Below are 7563 nucleotides of genomic sequence, written 5' to 3' on the forward strand. Positions count from 1 at the left end.
AGAAAAATATCAACAGAAATAACATTCTTTTCCATCAACAAAAATAACAGAAATCTCACTTTCCCCTTTTATTTGTGTGTCATGGAAGCTGTACACACAGTGTTAAGCTGCTTCATAATATTGTGAAAGGCAAGAGAAAAATCATGAAACTAAAAAAGGCATGCCCCATAGGAACCACAGTTTAATAAATCCTCAACCCTAGAGATGCATGCGGTGAGCATGGATTGAACATGCAACCTTCAGATCTTCAATCTAACGCTCTCCCAACTAAGCTATCACCGCAATTAATGCACTACCAGCAGTGCAGAGTTGTATTCTGAGTGAAGGTAACCCACAAATCATACACCACCCAGAATTATACCATGATAACAATTTGTTTAGAACATATTATCCCAAGAAAAAGGAAAACAAGAAAGAAGAAAGAATAAAGGTTGTATTCAATCCAATCCAAATAGGAAGAGGAGAAAAATGAAAATCTGTAGTCTCAATCCTCAGATTTTTTACATCAGGCAATGCACAATCCAACATATACGATTACATGCATCTCATGACAGATTACAGTTCCTTCTTAAAACTAAAATTCCATATTAAAGCTATTTCAAGAATCTAATAAACAAATATTGAAAGGTTGGAGAACCACAATTACAAAACAAAGTTCCAGCAGCATATTTCCCTGTCGTACCAGACACATCATAAAATTCAACGCAATTAGGTTGCGGAAAAGTGTCCTTAAGTTTATCCCATTTTACAAATCTTAGGTTCTTTCAATGAAGCCTACAACTATGGCAACAAAGCCTTTTTTCAACTAGGTAGGTACAGGTGACTACATAAACTAAATGACGTCTTTTGTGTCCTAGCACTGAAAGTCAACTTGATTAAAGACTGAACAGTCATGAATTTTTGTCCTTATACTCACATCTCTGCCAATGACTCAAAGTAATTGACTTTGCCGTATACTGTGTGGGTCTACACTCTCACAAAATTCACCAATGCATGTCCATTAAACATTCGTAACAATACTCCTCAGATGATATTTATTCCTAGAATTTGTTTAATCATAGTCATATTCCTTTCCATTGTAACCATATTTCATATGCAGATAATAATACTGAGTTCTTGGAGGTTGAAACTGGAATCGTGAAAGGCTTTCAAGGACTCCATTTCCCTTGACCCAAATGAAACACTTGCAGATTGGATTGAAATCCACCCTCATTGCAACTGATCTAACATTCAATGTGACCCTTCTTCAAGCCTTCAAGTTCTTGATACTTCAAATTCATTTACTAGTCATATTTCTTATCAGATAAGTCATTGCACTCAACTCACTCAACTTAGTCTCTTTGAGATTTCTCTCTCAAGTCCAATCCCTCCCGAGTTAGGAAACTTGAAAAGATTGCAGTATTTGGATTAGGAACTAACTTCTTGAATGGAACCCTTCCTAAGAGCATATTCAACATCATTTGAGTTGCATGAAAATCACTTGACTGGAAGTATTTCCCTTGAATCAGGTGAAATTCTTCCAGACACATTGATGTGCTTCATAATTTGAAATTTCTAATCTTGAATTACAACCATTACATGGATCCATCCCTCCTAGCATTATCAATTGTACTATCCTGGTAAATGTAAGTTTATCTTTAAATTCATTCACTGAAAAAATTCCTTAGGGCTGTTTTAGGAGGGCTAATCTTACTTTCAAACCTGGAATTCAAAACAATATCAGTTGAGATAACGGATTCTATCTCATATCCTGATATGTTTTTATAGTTGGACCTCCATGATAACAAGCTTCATGGTTTATTCCAAGAAGCATTGGGAAGCTTAATAAGCTTGTGATGTTGGATCTCTCTCACAACCACCTCAGAGGATCAATTCCTAGTGATGTCATTCATTGCACACTTCAAACACAAGCAGATGTATCTCAACCTTTCTTACAACAACTTTGCTGGAAGTGTTTCAAAGGAGTTGGGCATGTTGGAAATGGTACAGGCCATTGATATTTCAAACAATTATCTTTGAGGTGTCAATCCCAAGAAAATTGCCAAGTGCAGAAATCTGTTCAATCTTGATTTTTCCAGAAACAAGATTTCAGGTTTGATTTTGGTAGAAGGTTTTAGTCACATGGACTTGCTTGCAAACTTGAACCTTTTAAGAAACCATATAGATGGTCAAATCCCTGAAGTCTTGGCACAACTTGAGCATCTCGCATCCATAGATCTTTCTTAGAATAACTTGAAGGGAACACAATTCCTCATGGCTTTGCCAATCTTTCCAAGCAGATGTAACTTGAAGGCCCTGAGGTTGAGCCAACAAATGGAACATTTTCACATATCAATGCATCTAATATGAAGGGAAATCAGAATTTTTGCAGAGCAAAATTCTTAAGGCCATGCAGAGAAGGTAATAATCATGTTTTATCCAAGAAGAGCACAGCTATTAGTGCTTGTGACTTTGATTCTCAATCGAAACAACAAACTTTGCAATTATAAGCTACTAGTGCTTGTGACTTTGATTCTCAATCGAAACAACAAACTTTGCAATTATAAGCAAAAGGAGAGTAGCGAGAATCAAGAACCAAATTGCATGTCAGTATTAGCTCTCAAAAGATTCAGCCACTAGCACGGACATCATCATTGGTGCTAGTAGTTTGAGGACAATTTACAAGGGCCAACTTGAACAAGGCCAGATTGTAGCTCTCAAAAGATTGGATTTGCATCAATTCTATGCAAACACTAATAAGATCTTCAAAACAGAACCCAACACCTTGAGCCAGTTGATAACAATATTATCTTGCTCATTCAAAATGAAGGCTACCTTTGGATTTGTCATCATTGTTTCATTTTATAAGTATCTGCATTGGTTTTCTAATATATTTTCTTATGAAGGCTACCTTTGGATTCTTTGAGTCTCAAAAGTTTCATTTCCAACAGATCTAGGAACTTTAATTTTGTACATGGTTTCTTGGCACCAACAAGGGGATGTACAAAAACACCTCAACTAGTCAAGCTTTTAATCATCAGTAGTCTATACAATTTTGCATACCCAACCTAACCATTTTAGAATATTCCGAATTCCCATATATGTTAGTATGTAACTTGTGTGTATTAGGAGTATAGACTGAGCACACTTAATACTGACTCTTCTTAAATTGAAGAGATATTTTCTCAATTTGCAACATCCAAAATGAAGCAAGCAAGACTACATTCTATTATTTTCATGATTGGCTTTTTATTATGTTAGCATATTTTCCATCTCATACTCATGACTTCTCTCTCAATGTCTTTCACTTAATAATTAAATATACATCACTCTCTTCCATTCCAACCATATATTTGCATAAAAAACAATCCCTAAACCGTTATTGTGACACCCTAATATATTTTCCATGTTCACTCCCCCCATAATTAACTAGATTGTATTTCCACCTTTTTCGATTATAAAAGCAACACATGTATCATCAGTTCATTTTTTAGGTAGCGAGTATATCATTCCACCAACTTCTCAAATGATAAAAGTAATGTATACCATTCCTTTATTTCAAATTAGATCAAGTATGCAATATCTCAAATGTTTCGGATTATAAAAGCTATCTGTTCAAATCAAATTGGGTCAACTACATCATGTCAAATTTTGGATCAAGTATGTCATGCCACCTTTTCAATTCATAAAGGCAATGTATACAATTCTTTACTTCAAATTGGGTCAAGTATGTAATTTCAAAATTTTTACATCATAAAAGCTATCTTTAAGATCAAATTGGGTCAAGTACATCATATCACCTTCTTATATCATAAAAGCAACCTATACCATCCTTATTTTAAATTGGGTCTAAGTATTATATATCAATCTTTAAGTATGATTACCATCATTAATCCTTCTCTTTTATCCTTCTCTTTTTCAAGGAGCAAAACATTTTTATTTAATATGTTCAGCAGATGAACAATGCAAAAAATCATGACCAAAGCATATTAGTCAAACCATATTTTTCTACAATCAAGCTGTTAAAAAAAATCATGGGTCAAAGTCAAACACTACACGTCTACACCAACTTCAAGATGCCTTTAGTATTGGGTCTTCAAGAAGCTAAATTGGATAGACAACATGCATCAATCTCTAAAGATTGTCTACACCATAGGAATTCCTCCTACTCCTCTATACTGCAGTTTGCAGTATTCCATCCACAATCATAGATTTGCATAAAAAACAACACTTAAACCCCATGTCATTTAACACCCTAACATGCTTCCCATATTCAAGCCCACGTAATCTGTTCCCAGCACCAGCATAAATTCAGTATATCATATTATAACATTATAAACTTTAGGGTCAAGTATAGATATCACCATCCTGTCGAACAAAAGAAGCTAACACCATTTATTTTAGGGTCAAGTATAGATATCACCATCCTCTCGGACAAAAGAAACTAACACCATTTATTTCAGATTTCCATCCTTTCCGATTATAAAAGCCACACATGTCATCCAACGGACAATTTCAATTTTTGGGTCAAGTAGATCATGTCCCCTTTATTCTCATATCATAAAAGCAGACGCATATAATCTTTTATTTCAAATTGGGTCCAAGTATGTTGCATCTCAATCTTTTCAAGATCACAAAAGCAATCGTATATCACCCTTTTTTTTAAACTGGGTCCAAGTATGTCATATCTCCATCTTTTCAAGATCATAAAAGCCATGCAAACGTATATCACCTTTTTTTCAAATTGGGTCCAAGTATGTCATATCTCGATCTTTTTAAGATCATAAAAGCCATGTTTACCATCATTCATCATAAAAGCAAACGTATATCACCCTTTTTCCAAATTGGGTCCAATTATATCGTATCTCGATCTTTTCAAGATCATAAAAGCCACGTTGTACCATCATTCATCCTCCTCTTTTATCCGGGCTTGGAACCGGCTATGTAAAAATTTTTGCAACAAAGTTTTACATAGGCAGAGTTATGAATACCATGCATACCAGGTTTCATAACAATCCAAAAATTTGGGTGTATTAACATTTCTTTTAACACGTTCAAAAGAGTCATGCATATAATAGCAGAGTTCTACCATGCCATCAAATCAACTAATTTGTTTATCCCACGAATGACTTTTAGTCACATTGATATCCAACATTTTTTAATAGTTACAAACTCACCCCACAATTCTTTTCAAATTCAAATGTTAAAACAAATTTTTTTCGAATGAAAAATACAAAAACTTTTTAAAAGATATGCAGAGGAATTGTTTTATGTAGTTAGATAGAAGATATGCTTATGAAGTGATCATCAAAAGTAATTGATAAGAAAAAATACAAGTGTCGTCTTTCTTGAACAGAGGCATGTAGCTGAAAGAGTATACCAACACTGAATATTGCACTCTTCAGTGGAAAAAACAGTAAGCTAAGTCACCTTAGTGTACAATGATTAGATATACCATATTGTATCACAACTCTGATATATGTGAATAGAAACCAATATCCATAATACAATGAGAAATTAAACGTGATGCGCATATAAAAAGTAATGGAAATATTTGATAATAAAAAAATTAGTCAAAAATAGTTAAAATTTATCTTATTTAATATTCATTCTTCATTGTTGTAACAATTAATGAATGTTCTGTTTTTTTTTATTCCCCTAGTATTACCGAAAAAGCAAAGCTACTAATAATAAGAGGGAATATATAGATAGATAGATGGAACAAACCTTGAGCAGCAGCAGTACCAACGTCTCTTTGGGAGTCCCTTAGAATGAGTTGGAGCCTAGTTTTGTAATGTGGATGAGCCACATAGAAATCATGGATACACATTCTGATGCTGTTCAAACCCATCTTTCCAACCATTGCTCCACCAACATCAAGCACTGCTCCCACTTTCACTACTCTTGTTGGAAGTGTTGTTGCACCACTACTGTTTTCTTTGACCCATCACCACTATTGCTAACACACCAAAGAACCACACTTAGCCATAATTCTTTGACCCATCACTACTATTGCTAACACACAAATTTATTTCACTTTAGTTTAAAAGATATGCTTACCCATAATTCTTAGTGAAGACTGAAATCACAGTTGCTGGAAGCTGTGCTTTGATCACCAACCTTAAAACACAAATGCCAAGAAGTAACATGTTGCAGTAGTAGTGATAAAACTATACCAAATATTATTACAACAGTGCTTAGCCCAACATATGTAAACAAGTTCAACAATTGATGCACAATAATGTTTCCATTTTGCAAGGCCCTAATTATAAATCAGTAAATTCACATTGCAACTACAGTATTTTAAAAATATAAACAGTTCAAGATTCTTTGATGAGAGAGTTTTGCAAGAGCAGTAGGTTCCACTTCCACCTGTTCATGGGTAGCATGAAAGACAAAGAAGAAGAAAGAAAATTAGCATCTTGACAATCAGTAATCCACTTAATACTTAGTGCAATGAAAAACATGTTAACAACACAACTAACGAACTACTTTACCACCTGAGAATCACCAAGAGTAAATTGATGATACTGACTCTACTAAAATTGACAATGTAGGTGTAAAGCTTGACCACCCCGAAGGCCCCAACTTCCATTCAGTACACAAGAGTTCTTTACCACAATACAAAATTAAAGAGACCCCCCTATTTTTTTCTTTTGTATCTAAATTTTAAAACATTTAAAAAATACCATTGCTTAATGTCAAAACACCAAAGCTTCAATTTGTCTTGTAACAATAAAAAAGAAAATGGAAGAAACTCTAGAATAGAAACTTCTTGATTCTTGAAGAATTGCCATTAACTAACTTATAATGCAGCGGAAAAGTTTCATTTTTTTCAAAAAAATTCCATTATAACGTGCAAGAAAAAGAACAAAAGAAAGATACCCTCTTCATCCTCCTTCTCGTTGATGATAAGTCTTGCCTTCTTCAAAGATGAGAAGGTTGTAGGTAAAAATATAACCATCGACGCATCCATGGGGACTCATCAACAGCATTATTCTACTTCTGAAAACACCCAACATTTTTGTTTCCAAAACAGTTATGATCTTGTACAATTGAAAAGGAAAACAAAACAGAAAAGGGAGAGAAAGATAGAGAGATGAATGAAGAATAATTCACCTTGAAATCCTTGATTCTTGAGGCATTGCTATTAACTAACTAATAATGCAGCGAAAAAGTTCTTTTTTTTGAAGAAAATCCATTATAACGTGCAAGAAAAAGAAAAAGAAAAGAAAGATACCCTCTTCATGATACTTCATCTTCCTTCTCGTTGATGATAAGACTTAGCTTCTTAAAAAATGAGAGGCTTGTAGGTAAAAATATAACCGCCGACGCATTGATGGGGATCCATCAACAGCAACAGCTTCTTTCCCACCATTATTCTGCTTCTAAAAACGCATCAGCATCTTTTGTTTCCAAAACAGTTAAGAACTGCTACAATTGTGAAAGTAAAACAAGACAGAAAAGGGAAAGGAAGATAGAGTGATGATTGATGAAAGAAGAATAAAGAATAATTCGCCTCGAAATTCTTGAGGAAGCGAGAGAACCGATGCATCGCGCATTGTGAAAGATCAAGAACCAATG

At 34.2% G+C, this 7563-nt stretch overlaps 1 non-coding gene across 1 annotated transcript; it reads right to left on the minus strand.

Annotated features, from left to right (window-relative positions):
* Positions 1 to 209: 209 nt before the first annotated feature.
* TRNAF-GAA (transfer RNA phenylalanine (anticodon GAA)) lies at positions 210 to 282 on the minus strand. The gene has a single exon. It is a non-coding gene; the product is annotated as a tRNA-Phe (tRNA).
* Positions 283 to 7563: the final 7281 nt, after the last annotated feature.

This window comes from Arachis stenosperma, unplaced genomic scaffold (assembly GCF_014773155.1).
Source record: "Arachis stenosperma cultivar V10309 unplaced genomic scaffold, arast.V10309.gnm1.PFL2 arast.V10309.gnm1.Scaffold_100054, whole genome shotgun sequence".
Lineage (NCBI taxonomy): Eukaryota > Viridiplantae > Streptophyta > Magnoliopsida > Fabales > Fabaceae > Arachis > Arachis stenosperma.